Source organism: Notechis scutatus, chromosome 4 (genome assembly GCF_049901735.1).
Source record: "Notechis scutatus isolate UNSWTSFEM ecotype Mainland chromosome 4, rNotScu1.2, whole genome shotgun sequence".
Taxonomy (NCBI): domain Eukaryota; kingdom Metazoa; phylum Chordata; class Lepidosauria; order Squamata; family Elapidae; genus Notechis; species Notechis scutatus.
Genome location: NC_142012.1, coordinates 113,660,435 through 113,675,965, shown reverse-complemented (window position 1 = coordinate 113,675,965; position 15,531 = coordinate 113,660,435). Strand labels below are relative to the sequence as shown.

At 36.7% G+C, this 15,531-nt stretch overlaps 1 long non-coding RNA gene across 4 annotated transcripts in view; it reads right to left on the bottom strand.

Moving 5' to 3' along the window:
* Nucleotides 1–1,817: 1,817 nt before the first annotated feature.
* Nucleotides 1,818–15,531, bottom strand: part of LOC113413702 (uncharacterized) — a 78,557-nt gene continuing 64,843 nt past the window's right edge. Inside the window, exons 3-5 of one of the 4 annotated variants that reach the window (XR_015749395.1) lie at nt 8,631–8,833; nt 4,147–7,229; nt 1,818–3,506 (exon numbers count right to left, since the gene is read on the bottom strand). This is a non-coding gene — a long non-coding RNA (uncharacterized LOC113413702). Of the gene's footprint in view, nt 3,507–3,749; nt 7,230–8,630; nt 8,834–15,531 lie in introns of those variants that run through there. The other 3 variants (XR_015749396.1, XR_015749397.1, XR_015749394.1) reach the window with 3 other exon arrangements.

Genomic DNA, 15,531 nt, shown 5'->3' with positions numbered 1-15,531 from the left:
GACTTGGAGGTCTTCTTGGCTAACCCATTGCCCAAGGCAGGAGTCCTAATACCACAAATAAATGGTTATCCAACACTTTCTTGAAAACCTCCAATGATGGAGCACCCACAATTTTGAAAGGCAAGCTGTTCTACTGCTTAATAGTTTTCACTCTGAGAAAATTTCTCATTTCAAGTTGGTTCTTCTTCTGATGACATTTCACACATTGGTTTTTGTCCCATCTTCAGATACTGTGCAGAATAATGCCCTCTTCCCTGTGGTAGACCTTCGGGTATAGCAGGAAGATGGCTAATCTGTCTCTTCCCGGTCTGCTCTTTGTTAAACTAAACATACCTAGTTTGTTAATTTAAATATAACTAATGTGAACTAGAATAAACATACCTAGTTCACGTATTTGACTGAAAAGAAGAATGCATATGTTAATACTGCATTATGCTTTCTATGCATAATATGCAAGTCTTGAAACTGTGTAAACGCAACATGCCAAGATGTGTAGTCATAGATAAAATGTCATGCATCATTATCATCATCAACATCATACTTGGAACTGCCTATATTCTCAGATGCTACCTTAATAGCCCTTAGGACTTCGGTTAGGACTGTTAAGTTTTTACCAGTCCCAGACTGAATCAAATTGGAGATTAATAAGAACAACAACAGCAATAATAATGCCAAATAGTATTCTCTTCTCTTCTAAATATTGTTTGAGTAAGGAACAATTAAAATATGTTGTTTAAATGCACACGTGCATTAAATGTGGATTTAAAAAACTCCCCACAAGACTTAGAAAATCAGAATTAAGATATTGTCCCTGCAAATCAATTAAAATTAAATTAACTGCTTACCTCTGGTCTATTGATGGACACTGATGCATAAGCATTTATTTGTGCCATATTGCTCTGTCCTTCGAAATAAATGTTGCAGCCCATTGACCCAAATAATACGCCAGAAACTGCAAGGCACTTGAGGTCAAATGCATTATGTTTTCTAAATAATACTTCCTCCATTCTTTATCAGGAAACAGTGTTTATAGGAAAGCCGTGTCGTATATTGTTTATGCTCTAGTTTATTATTAATTACAAATCCCAATAGCCCTTTGGTGTTGTTACATATACTCTTCAAGTTATGGCCACAATTTGGACAGGAAACTCAGTTTCTAATTATCATTGTTGTAAAGTGAAATATCAGGTAGCTCCAGAGGTGGTATTCAGCAGGTTCTGACCAATTCTGGAGAACCGATAGCGGAAATTTTGAGTAGTTCAGAGAACCAGCAAATACCACCTCTGACTGAAGATTTTACAGTATCCTTCCCCTGCCATGCCCCCAAGCCACTCCCACAGAACCGGTAGTAAAAAAATTGAATCCCACCACTGAGTAACTCCATTGCTTACTGATGGCAATTCCAGCAGTTCTGGTTGCCACTGTAAATGTAGACAATGTGGGTCGTTAAGCCAGGACCTTGTGTAATAACAACTTCTGCCTTCTTGCTGAGTTCCCTGTTGACTTTGCTTCTGGGAAATTGGTAGGGAAGGTCAGAAATTGTGACCATGTGACTGTGCCTCCTTGTAATATCATGGTCTCAGGCCAGGTGCTGAGAACCCAGATCATGATCCCATGACCACGAAAATGATTTATGGTCTTAACCAGAGACAAATGGTCATAACCAGAGGACTACTTGTGTGTACCTTCTCTCCTCACCCCGTAAGATAAGACTGCAGCATACTTCATTCTTTATATCTTCTGACTCTTTGTTCACATGCTTTCATCCCCTCTTCCCCCTTCCCCCTTATTTTTCCTTTTCTTCCTATTAAAAAGTTCATGTTTTTTCACTGGGGTTAAATAATATATCCAGTAAATTTGCTCTCATTTTAACCTTTTTGTTGAAGCAATAGATAATTACATTTCCAGTTCGCTATTATAGTAATGACAGATGCATTCTAATTTTCATTGAAATTAGAATACCCTGCAACTAATCCAAGGCGTAAACTGAGAGCCTTTTTTTAAAAAGGAAGATGATTAGTGCAGGACAAAATCTTACTAAATCTAACCCAATGGTTCTTTGTACAAAGTACAGTAGTCACTTCCATTTTCTGCCACAAGGAGGCAATACAGATCCATTTTGTGTGCTAATTTTGCAACCAATCTAGAAAAGGAGGGAAAATACAAATGAATCTTTTATGGCTTCTTTATTACTAATATTGCTTATTAGATTTCCCCAGATCCTGATTTTGTTTGAAGCCCTTTCATTTACTACCAAAGTACATGCTGAGAAATATTTAATACCCAAACAGATAGTCCTCGACAGCTGACCACAATTGAGCCCAACATTTCTGTTGTTGAGCAAGACAGTTGTTAAATGAATCTTGCCCCATATTATTACCATTCTGCCACAGTAAATAACTGGAGTTGTTCAGTCAATAACACATTTTTTCAATCGAATCTGGATTCCTCATTGACTTTGTTTGTCAGAAGGTCACAAAAGTTGATCACATGACCCCAGGCCATTACAACCGTCATAAATACATGCCACAACTGGACGGAAAGTGTCCAAATTTTGATCACGTGATCCTAGGGTTGCTGCAACATTTTTAAGTCTGAAAAATAAGTCACTTTTTTCAGTGCCGTTGTAACTTTGAACTATCCCTAAACACATGGTTGTAAATTGAGCCCTACCTGTATCTGAGAGGTATTCCCACAAAAGCATTTAATCTCATGCCAAGTCTGTTAATTTTCTATCCTGTCTTTCTTGGAGGACCTCTCTGCTCAGCTTATATGAGGTTCTCCCATTCCTTCTCTACCCCAAATAACGACCCCACAAGGACACGAAGTTGTCAAGGAGGCAAATGGCAAAGCATGTTCTTCTCCTATCCAGTATCATAACCAGGGCACACTTTGTCTCTTTCCTTTCCAGAATCTACCTAGCTCAATATGATAGAGCACCTAATTTACATGCACTCACTGTTGCTTCTGTATTGTTTTATGTTTTTGTGCTGTTTGAGATTATGGTTTACTAGTCATGAGTTTGTGGCGGGCAGTCATATAAATGGAATGAATGAATGATCCTTGCCTTTGATTAAAATAATGAATGCAACATGATTTTATTATTCATAACATTGGGAATATTATTTTAGGAAAGGCAGCAAGCTCAAGGAGAGAATAATGAGACTGTAATTTGAACTAGATAGACTGTCAACATTTAGCCAGGAGCAAAGAAACTTGGCTTGTGTATCATGCTGTTGTCCTGTCTGCAACAATTTATTTGATGAGCATCCAAAAATCTGCCACAAACCTGGAAAGGTCTCCTGAAAAGCAAACCCCCACTGGTTTCACTGATATAGACTGGATTGTGATTATTTCTTGTAGTGCGTGTATGTATAGTAAGCTTACAGTGTAGTTGTTGTTGAAGAAGACTCCTGAGAATATCTTGGACAGCCAAGAAAATAGATCAATAAATGAATCAACCTAGATTTCTCACATTTCTTAGCTCTCTGGAGAAGGCTCTAGTGCTGGGAAGGTACGAGAAAGGAGAAGAGGATGAAAAGCAAGGTGAACAGTTACTTTGACTGTGGGAGACTTGAAAGAATAGGCTAGGGGCACATCATCATGGAGAAAATCTATCTAAGTGGTTGCTAAGAGTTGACATTGATTTGATGGCATATAATAATCAGCCAAACTTCCAGTAAGATCCTATCGAACCTTCTCTCCTTTTATCTTTGTCTCTCTGGAAGCACTTAGGAGCAATTAACGCACCAAGGACAGTTATTTTTTATTACTGAATTTGCCTCTTTTTTATTTCGACTTGCCAGCAGTCACATCAATACACGATGCTGAAGAACGAGTTCCCCAACTCTTTGGAGGAACCTAATTTCAAATCCAGGGACATAATGATTATATCACAAACAAGGAAGTCTCACTGAATTCAGTTGGATTTGTGAGTACAACCACATAGAATGACAGCTTTTGGAATGAACCAACAAATACACCTGGATAAACTAATGAATATCTGCAGATTGTCAAGTCCTCAATTTTTGATCATGTAACCATTGGGATACTGTGATGGTTTTTAGGGCCCATTGTAAGTAATTTTTTCAGCAACATTGCAACTTTGAATGTCCACTAAACAAATGGTTTTAAATCAAGGCCTACCTGTAGTCAGATTCTTTTGTAACCTCCCCAAAAAATAAGTTCCAACTTCCCTCAGGAGAACATTGATGCAAGATCTCAAGCCTTTGAAGTCTAAAGTAGAAAAAAGCAGAAGTGTATCTCACAGGAAGAAAACTTCTGAATTTTCCAGGTCTTTTTACTCTGTATGTCAGCTTCTTTCTTCCTCTAATGTTGTCTTCTTCTGCCATTATTTCTACCTATTATTCACCCTCCTGGTACATCTGGAACTCATGCAAGCCATCAGCTGTCTTCTCCAATTTGATGGCCCCTTGTTTCCATTATTTCTAGCTTCCCTGCTGTGCCAGAATTAGCAGAATAGAACTATGATCAAATGAACTAACAAAAATGCTAAGCGTGTGGAATTTTATTTAAAAACATTCCTTTTTTATCTTCCAAAATGTACATATTTCAGCTCGTTTGAAGTAATCTTGTCAAGTCCATTCCAAAGAAATCTAGATATTCAACAATATGTATCTTTCCATCACTTTGAAGTCAGAGCTGCTCACACTTCCCAATCATGTTGTTCCCCTCTATGATTTAATGGAAATTGAAAGTAAGAGGGCTGCAGACCACAGGAGAAATGATCACTCAAGGACATGCTATTTATGCCTTATGCAGATATATGCAAATTTCTTAGAAGTTCTCACAGTAAGGTCAACAAGTTGAAGTCTCTGCCATTTAACAGTTAGCTCTTTTTCTAACTAGAAAAATTGATATTATATTATTGATATTATATATCAAATTATCCCAAATGAAGGTTTTGGATAAGTCTTCCCCCTGTAGCATCTTCCAACCATTTTATCCATTGTATCAAGCTAGCCAACCATCTGGCTGTGCTGTAAGGAAAGCAGGGTAAGAACAACAGTTAGATGAAGAACCTAACCAATAACAGATAATGATGGAACCAAAGGTAAATATCAACTCTGGATCTCAATAATCAGTTCCTTTCCTTGCTGATCTTTCCAACATAATTTCCTGAACTTGAGGTCAAAGGATACGTTAGGGATTCAGGGATTCTATTGCTACTATTGTCCAAAATTCATAGATTGATCCAAAGTCTGGAATTTTGAAACAGTAGTAAGAAGCTTAGTAAGAAAGGGGTTTAGAGGTTAGCCGTTCAGCCACCATTAGTAATCTATGTAATGTAATATAACTTTCATTTTAGCCCTCAGCAGAGGAAAGAAAGCCAGAAGTAAATATCTATGGAGATTTAGGACATCATCTCTAAATCAAACTTGTTCAAGATCAAAGTTCCATGATTATGGCAGCTTTTCATTACATATCTTTCAGTAACCCTGCAGACTATAAAGGCTGAGCAGGTTATCCCTTTTCAAGCAGGATACCACAAACAATTTTGATAGTTTAACATTTGGAAAGGCTTCAGTCCAGAGAGATTCAATTAATTTTTCATATGCCCAGAACAGTTTCAAGATGTTCTTTCTCAACTTGAACCAAAAACCTCAGCTCCTATCTAGATCTCTACTATAGATATAGATCAATAAGCGGCAGCTGACTTCAAAAGTGTCACAGTTGGTAATTACCATCATGTGTGTTCACTAATGCAGATATATTGGAATCTCACAGAAATTGGGCCCTAGGAATTTTTCCGTGAGTGAGCTCCCATTCAGGTTAAGCCACCGTCGGGAAGCATCTTCAGAACATGACTTTCTCCCATTTGAAATAAATGGAGGAATTTTAAAATAAACAGGTTTTGACCCTGGTGTAATCCTCCTCTTCAGAGCACTATCTAGGAATATCATTTTAAAAAAAATTGTAGGTATAGATACATTTGCCTTTTGTACTCCTTTCCTCATAGAATTTGTCTACTATTAGCAATATGAACCCGTACCTACAAACAACATAACAGGAAATGCTAATTCGTCTCTCCCTTCCCATCTCCAAAGAAAGTAGTGGTAAATTCACCTATGCTGTATATTCTCAATATTCCTTGTACTGAGCAAGGCCTTCATATTCAATAGCCTTCAGATTCTACAGTGTTATGGTTTTAATAGCCACCTTTGTGCAGTACTCCACAGATGAATGTGGAGAAAGTGTTAAGAGTGTTAAGTGTTAAGAACCATAGGTTCAGAATAAAATCACAGTTCCCAGTTTGTTAGCTTCTATTAAATAACAAATAATGTCTATGGAGATTCTCAATCATTTAGATCACGGTTGTCTCAAAGGTGCTTTTCAAAAGACAAGAAGACTTTCTTAGTTTTTTCCTTGAAAATGTTTTGCTTCTCATCCAAGAGGTTTCTTCAGTTCTTTTTCAAGTTCTTCTTGAAGAAGAACTGAACAAGCTTCTTGGATGAGAAGTGAAATGTTTTCAAGGAAAAAATCAACAAAGTCCAATTGCCTTTTTATAAATCACCTTTGGGATAACATATGGTGGCTCTTGTGCTTTTCAAATGTTTCATATTCTTTTTATTCTTGTTTTCTTATTTTTATTTCTTTATTTATACATCGTATTTCCAAACCGCCATCTCCCTCAAAGAGGGACCATTTTTCAATGACAGTTTCCAATAGGTTTGTATAGACCCTGACCTGTAATAAATGTAGAGGTAAAATCAGAAGTAAGGAGATATGTCTTTAGCTTCCTCATATGCAATTTAAATTTTTGTGTAGTTTACAATGAATAAAAAAAATCTAAACCACTCTATAAGGATTGTAATGTATTACTTATTTATACTCATCATCAGGCTAGACGGGGGTGGGGGGAAATCATGAAATTGGTGAATTGATGAAAATTCTGTGATACTTGAACCAGACATTGTATGTATAGTACATAATCTCGACATTTATATGATGATGTTACCATGGGCATATAATCAGTCTGACATTGTCATAGTTTGCTGTGGATATCTCTGCTGATAGGCAATTATAAAATACTATATACTATATTAAATAATACTTTGACCTTATATTTAGATCTTTACCTTTCCTACAATGTTTGTGTCTTAGAAGAAAAAAATATGTTTTGTAGTATAATCCGGTATATGCACTTGTTCCAATTTGCAGTATATAGTTCTTTTCAGGTTGCTTTGGTTGGGGAGATGAATGATGACCTGGAGAAGATGACAGAAAAGATACTGCAGAGTTCTTGTTCATCCTCTTCAATGTCCTGTCACAATTATACCAGAAGGCACCAGAACATGTACTATATTTGCTCTGTTTGTACTTCTCAGTTTCTTCAGCCCCTGGAGATACCTGACAGTAACAGGCACCATATTGGGATGATTGAATGATTCTGTCAGGAAATCATCTGGCTTTGGACTTGGAAGGATACACTGAGTAGAGCTCTGAGCTTAAAACTTCAGATATACGTAAGTGGGGTACAATGACACTTCCAACCTTCCCAAATATGGAAGCTTTTTGTTTCTGAAAAGCACTGTTCTTTAGTCTGGAAAGCTCCTCTCACCTACAAACAAACTTGTTTCTTACATTTGATTTAATTCCTTCTCATTTTTCAAGCATAGCATCACTCCATTCTATTAGCACCTATGTTTGCAGCTAAAACAAAGAGAAAAAGCTCTGCAAGAAGATTTATATATTTTCATTTCTCCTAATATGCAATCTTGTATAATGCAATATAATATGCACCTATCCTCATGTATGCACACTCTGTAATCCATTTTTTGCTAAGCCAATGTATTTTGTGTTCCTTTTTCACCCAAATATTACCATTATGCTTTATTCCTTTTTACACTATGTATAGATCACAGAATTTGGAAAGGCACAGATTTTAGTATATGTGTATGTGTGCATGCATATGTGTGTGTTTGTGTATATATACATAGCTACAGTATATACAGAAAGCATTCTGAACATGCAGCCTGGATAACACAGGTTTGGGAAATGCAAATTGGGATCTAAGCACGAAAATATGAAGTAAAGATATTTAGCAGACTTGCCATTTGAGTTAGAGTTTAGACACTCAAAGAAACAGTTATTGACAGGTAATCCTAGTGAAATTATGTCATGAAAATTTGAATGCAAGCAACTGAACAAGTTGTGTATGTGTGTGTGTTGCATGTGTGTTTATGTTTCTTAGCTTTCCTTTACTTTCTGATTTTATCACATTTTTCAGGTAAGAAAAAAATATCCACTCCCGTGCACACATCTCATTTTTTTCCTAGTTCAGAAGTTTAATATTCATATATTGATCTGAATTTTAAAATGGAGTAGGCAAATTATATCAGAGAAGAACGTACCTTTGATGAAAATCAATTATTCTTTTCAGAAATCTTTTCAAGAAAAAATACCTCACTCCCATGAAAACAAGGGAGAAAAAGCTGGGCCTTTACAATAGTGTCCATTTTAAGAAAAGCTTAACAAATGGGGAAAGCACTGGATGGTTGAACAAAAGAAGTTTTGTTGGAAAGAGCTGTTACATTGGCCTCTGATAGATGTAATGGACACATTGACTGGAAACCAAGAATGCCAATGCTTCAAAAATAAACACCCACCTGTTTTAGATTCGGAGACTGATGTTTTGAGAAGATCAAGCAACATGTGACTGTGTTCACCTCCTCAGGTCTTTGTGAGGTAAAGCTCTGTATCTTAAATCTACTGAAGTTCATTCAGCACACAGCCAGAATAGGGTTTTCTATAATGTGGCACCAAATTTTGTATGAGGCCTCCAATATCATTGTCATTCTTTCAGATGAATCTAAAAAAAGAAACAGGGAGAAGTATAGTGCTCATTTTTGTAGTTGGCAAGAGATTAAAAACACTTCCATATCTTTTCCATGTAGTGCACACTGGCCACAATTTTTTTGTAACAGAAAGCAGCTGAAATGGTCCTGGCTTATATCAAGACCAAAGCAGGGGAGAAATTCTGTTACCCAGTCACCACTATGCCATCTTCCTGCCTTACAAAAATATCATTTGCTACTACCCTGTTTCTCCAACAATACGGCCTCCCCCAATAGGAAGTCCCAGCATGTTTTATAGGCATGAAATGAAATCAAGCCCCTCCTCTCAAATTAAGGCCTATATTAAAATATGCAAAATGGGGGGAATGGTGGGGGGGCTTGCCGTTAGGAAGTACTTTGGTTGCACACCCGGATATGGTGCTGCCTGCATTGACCCCGATACGAAGTGCCCCACCAATGCCGAGGTCAACATCCAAGCTGTCGCCGCCTGCCCGAAGATGCAAGGGGGGGGATTAAGTCACCCCCGAAAAGACGGCCTAGCCATTTTTTCGGGGCTCATAAAAAAATTAGACCCGGCCTTATTATATGAGAAACACGGTATATAAATCATTCTTCAAGAAGAATTCAAATTCTTCAAGAAGAATTTGGTGCATTGCTGATGTTCTTTGACTTATCACGTATACATTATCTTTCTGTAACTGTATTTTCTTATTTCATCAATCTAATGCTTGTATTATTTTATTTCTTAACGAGAGATTTAAGCTGAGAATTTGTAACTGCTTAGATATTTTTTTAAAGTTATTAATCAAGAGCCAGTTTGGTGTAGCAGTTAAATCATCAGGCTAAAAATTGAGAGACCGTGAGTGCTAATCCTGCCTTATGCATGAAGCTAGCTAGGTGACCTTGAGCCAGTGTTTCTCTCAGAAGGCCATGGCAAATTACTTTTGAAAAAACCTTGCCAAGAAAACAGCAGCGATTGTCCACGGAATCTCCAAGAATCAGAGAAAAAAGGGTGGAAGAAAAAGGTTAGTACATTTGCAGACCACCAAACTTTCAAACTAGATGCCTTTTTTTAAAGATATAAAAGATTTTTTTTTAAAGCCGGAATCTAATAAATGAAAGCTATTATTTGCCAGAACAAAATTCCATCTGCAATATTTTAGTTTTCATTCATCTCTTTGGTCTTCTGTGGATTAATTAACTGATTATTTTTATTTTCTGCCAATTAAACTATTGCGGTTTGCAGTTCTACTGGAGCACAGTTTGACCTTCAACTGAATAAAAATTTCATCTGCTATTTAAATTGTAAAAATATAAAAATAAGCATAATCTGCCAGTGCTGTTGAAACAATCCTCTAGTTTTTAAAATATTTTTCTACTATAAAAGTTAACGCAAACCAGTCAAACTGATAAACTCTGGAATTATCATCGTACATAAAGATTTTGTGGTGGGAGGGTTTTGTGGTAAAGAGTAGAATTTAAATTCTAGGGGTTTTCTATATGACTTATCAACTTGTTGTTGTTCACAACTACTATGGAATGGCTAGGAAAATATATTTTTCAAGGGAGCAGAATACAGCCTATAAAATTTGGATCAAAAAGAAATATCCACACAGCAATAGTAGAAAGAAGGGAAATCTAGTGATAGAAAAAATGCTTTAGTTAAACAAACACCCTTCTTGCTTTTTGCAGATGAATGTAGTAGACCAGAGGCAGAAAGGAAAGGAAAGATCAAAGCTAAATCTAATAGTACAGAAGAATAAAAGTGAGAGGGAGTGATGTGAATAAGAGTGATCCCAGTAGGTATTTGGTAAAAGACACCAAATGTGTCAAAGAATTTTTAAAAAGGAAAAACATGTTACATATGGAGAAAAATACAGCTTTTGGCATTACCTTTGCACCATCCCAATTTTATTAAAAGATTATGTGGATGGGAAAAAAAAAAGAATGGACATGAAATTAATATTACGATAATTCCATTAATGGTTGAACTTCATTAAGGGATTTAGATTACAGTTTGAAGTGCTCTGCCAACCATTAGACTTTAAAAAAAACAACAAAAAAACTGTTTTTCAAAGCAAAAGAGGGAAGAATCACAAAGAAGCTCATTAGCTTTAAAAAAAAATGAGAGCTAAGGCATAATGATCAGGGCAGACTTTTTTCTACGAAAAGAATTTGAGACAACAGAGCAAAAGCGAAAATGGGGGAGGGTGTATATGACCACTTTAGTCTTGGCAAACTTATGATGAAAGTTCCCCACTAGTGTTATTAATAATAGAACAGGTGGCCTTCTTTGCAGGTGTTAGAAATCATTAAACTATTTAGTGTAAATGAAGAACTAGCTAAAATAATATAAAGATAAATTTAAAAGACAAATTAAAAATGACTGAACTCTTATGGGATTTTGACAATTGCTGAAATTTCATATGACTTCCCGTAATTTTGCAAGATTTCACAGCATATGTTATTTATTTATGTATTTAATTTTCATGGGCATTAATTAGAGGTGGCACAGGGGCTCTGTTTCCACACAGATAATGGACCTGTGCAAAGTTGTGTTGCAGCAAACTGATTTGACAAAGCTTTGGCAGTTTCACTTGTTAAATCAGATTAGTTGGTACAATCAATTTGGATAATGGAAAAATTCACAATGCATGGATAGAAAACTGATATTCTGAATCAAATTGGAACAAAACTGCTTCTATTAGCAGCATTCAGAAAAGAGAGTTTCTTTCCTACAGCTAAAGATTTTAGGCTCTGCAACAAGCAGTTGGGGCACTCTGAGAATTCTGCATGACAGAAACCTGTTTTTGTAAATTAGATTTTACCCCTAGTCTTGGCTCCACACTAAATTAGTGCCATATGATTGTGACGATTGTCCTCAGCGTATGACCCAATTGGGATGGGAATTTCGGTCATTAAGCCATGCAGTTCTTAAATCACTTGGCCTGGCTTTATAACCCTTTTTGCTGTGGTCATTAAGCGAATCTGTTTTCACCATTAACTTTGCTTCAGAGGTGGTATTCAGCAGGTTCTGACCAGTTCTGGAGAACCAGTAGCAGAAATTTTGTGTAGTTCGGAAAACCGGCAAATACCACCTCTGACTGGAGATTTTACAGTATCCTTCCCCTGCCACGCCCACCAAGCCACGCCCACCGAACCGGTAGTAAAAATATTTGAATCCCACCACTGCTTTGCTTGTCAGAAGCTCCCTGGGAAGATCACAAACAGTGATCATGTAATTCTAAGATGCTGCAACTCTTATAAATATACACTGGTTGCCAAGCACCCAAATTTTAATCACTTGATCATGGGGACACTGAAAAGTGTGAGGACTAGTTGTAATTCGCTTTTTTCACTACTGTTATAACGTTGTACAGTTGTTAAACTGTCATAAGTTGAGAATTATCTGTAATGATTTGTCCACTTGATTTCAGTGGTCATTAAATAAGGCAATAGATACAGTCTTGAACTAGGAAACAAGTTCTAGTGGATTGCACAGACCAGACAAATTAAGCTGATATTTAATCAAGATCCAATCTGTAATATTTTCATGTTACTTATCCTTCCATAATTATATTTTAGTTTACTTGGTTAGTAGATATACCAAATGCTAATTAAAGCAGTAAATATAAATACAAATTAAACAAAAATAATACTCTAAAAGTGCCAACTAAATTCAGATTTAGAATTCAGAACAGCCTTTCAGATGAACCTCAGCAATGGAAGCTCACATATTTTTTTATTAATTTACCCAATGATGTTGGAATAAGTGCACCCATATTTTCCTAAATTAAAACCACAACAATTCTTTTCTTTTTCCACTTCCTGCTGATTTGCAGAGGGGAAGATCATTGGAGATCATTTAATCTGAAGAGGAAAATCCGCTTAGTTATTTTCCAAAAGACTTGCTGAGTGGGCTAAGTAGAGCTATTCATTGTGGAAGACGTGGAGAAGAGTTAAGAAAATGTAATAGTCATACTTTTTCCCCATGCAAAGACTGGACAGAGAAACATTTTTTATAAAACTCTAATACCTAAGAAGCTTTTGAAGGCTGTTCTCAGGCATCCTAGTAATTTCAACAGAGTACTGCATAAAGAAACAAGAAACTTTCAATAAAATATATATTTTACAATAATTTCCCCTTTTTGGGATTCATTAGTCAGCAGTACTAGATATAGAGAGATAAAACAGAGTTATAATTTGTGGTTCAACTCCTGTCATAAGTAAAATCTCTGCTGTAATTATATTATCTCATGTTTTCAACCTCATGAATTCTGTTCTCACCTTGTTCCTTCTAGTTTTCTTAAAAATATAACAGAACCTGGTTTTGTCTTAGTTCCCCTAGCAAGCACAGACATTTTATATTTTTCTTTCAAATACTTCTTCACATCAGCCTCTTTCAGAGACTAGAAATTCCCAGGCTTTTTCCAGCTGTTGGAGGCCCACCAAAATAAAATAAATGAGAACATGTGAAAATAAAATAAGACACACGTGCATTCAATCTTAAGTGAAACAGGGTTTAAACCTTAAAAAAAAAAAACTACAGTAATTGCAAGTATTGAAATGTGTGGATCCCTTAAGCTCCAGCTTAGGCCAAATGGTCCCCCTCATGTCTGGCCTCATAGAATTCAGAGATTCCATAGTGAACATCTATCCTAGTCCCAAGAAGAGGCAGGTTTTCCTGGCCTAAATTAATTTTCCCTAATCTGGTGCCTCCCTGATACGTTGAGGTTACAACATCTGGGGCTGGCTAGGGCTTATGAGAATTAAAAACTCATACAATTGGGGGGAGAGGGGTCCAGGTTGGGAAAAGCTGACCCGACCATCATGGCTTACCTCATTTCCCCCCGTTTTTGCAATATATTCTTTGGCTCTGATCAGTATCTCTTTGCTTTCTTTCTTACACCTAAGAACGCAATATAGCTAATTATACTGCCTCTGTTCTCTATAATTTATGTTTCCTCAAGAGCCCATTTCTCATTTTGTGTGATACTCTCCCTTCTGTCTCTCACACCCTTTTTATGCTGCTGTTGTGTATGGTCTCATTAGGTTATCGGTATAATTTCGATTGGAGGCTCCTTAGAGTAGAAACCTTGTGTTTGGCCTAATAGATAATACTTCATCATGCTGTTAGATGTGTCTTCTGGGACTGTATTAAACAGGAGTGGCAGATTATTAAAGAGAAGCATCTGGCAGTTTGTGACACCTGGGGTCTGTTTTGCTGCGGGATCAACAAAGTCTAATAAAGTATTATTCATCAGGTATACATTCTAATGGAGGACTAGTTGCACCATCAACATTTGAATCTTTAGCCAGACAACTATGCAGCCAGTGAATACTGGTGGGGGGAGAGGCTCTGAGGCAATATGGGCTAATGTTGATCTCTTTATATTTCTAATCAAAGAAGGACCCTTTGGGTACTAGGATCACTTCCTTGCATTTTATCTTGCATTTATTTTATGGAATGTAAAGGGTCTACATAGGTGTGATATCTACGCCTATGTAAGTATAGATACTCCATTATGCTATTATTAGTATGGAATTTAGGTAAGTTGTCTCTTATCTGGAGAACCTCAGAGGGACTTAGACCCTTTCCCAACTCCAAAGTCTGGACAGTTTGCTGCCAAGGAAGAACAACTGTGTGACTGCTGGAAGTGTAACCGAAAGCCTGCGTAACCGTATCTCCCCATGCATTCTTTCAGCACTTCAGAGAGGTTATGTGAACCTCTCTGCAGTAGTAAGAATCTCAGAATAGGAAGTATGGGTTCCACTTGCATATATCTACCATCCAGATTAATGTTACGCAGAAAACATTTTTCTGTTTTTTTCCCCTAAGTTGTCACTGAACTTCATGAAAGATAATAACGTCCTTTCAAATTTTCTTTCAAGACAGGATGATTCTGGTCAAATTTCATGGGACAATGAGCAATGTTTTTGTCTTACTTACATTCAAGGTGGTGGAAGAATGCGTGTGTTGCTCTTGTGTTATCATTTTGCCAACAGTTTGTAGCCTCCCTTGTTTCCCACACTTAAATCCCAAGGAAACTGATAATGATAACTCCTCTATTAAGTTTTTTTCACAATGGGTAGCGTGGTCAGCCAGGGAGTTTTAGACTGGAAATATGTGTTATAGAAAAACAATAAAACTAGCAGGTTGCAATCTCTAATAGCAAGTTGGAAACAATGTCAAGGGAAGTTCGAAAGACATTTTCAGCAGCCTGAGAATAAGGCACAAAATTAAAAGTTTCTTTAGCGGGGGAGGGGGGACTTTGAGAAACTGCAAAGTACATTCCAGCATAGTCTTAGTACAAATACTTGATTAATTGCTCAGAAGTTTGCATTTATTTTTCCTACTTCCTTCATCCAAACAGATGGTGCCAATTGAGTTGGGGGCACTGTTTTACATACAAAAAATGACAAACTTTATAGTTACAATGATATTGCTGTGAATTGTTGCATTTTTTTTTCATCCAATGTAATAATTCTTCATTTTTCTTGTGTTATATGTTCAAAAACTATACAACCCCAAAATGCCAACATATAGCGAGGCAATATGTTACTAACTTAGGTATTCTGAGTTGAAAACCTTACCTAAACCCTTTTTTTACAGTTCTTACAGGGAACATGGTAGTCACGTAACAACATGAGAGCATAAGATGGCTTTTTCTACTCTAGATTTTGAGAGGTTTAGGAAGGCTTTTTGAAAGTA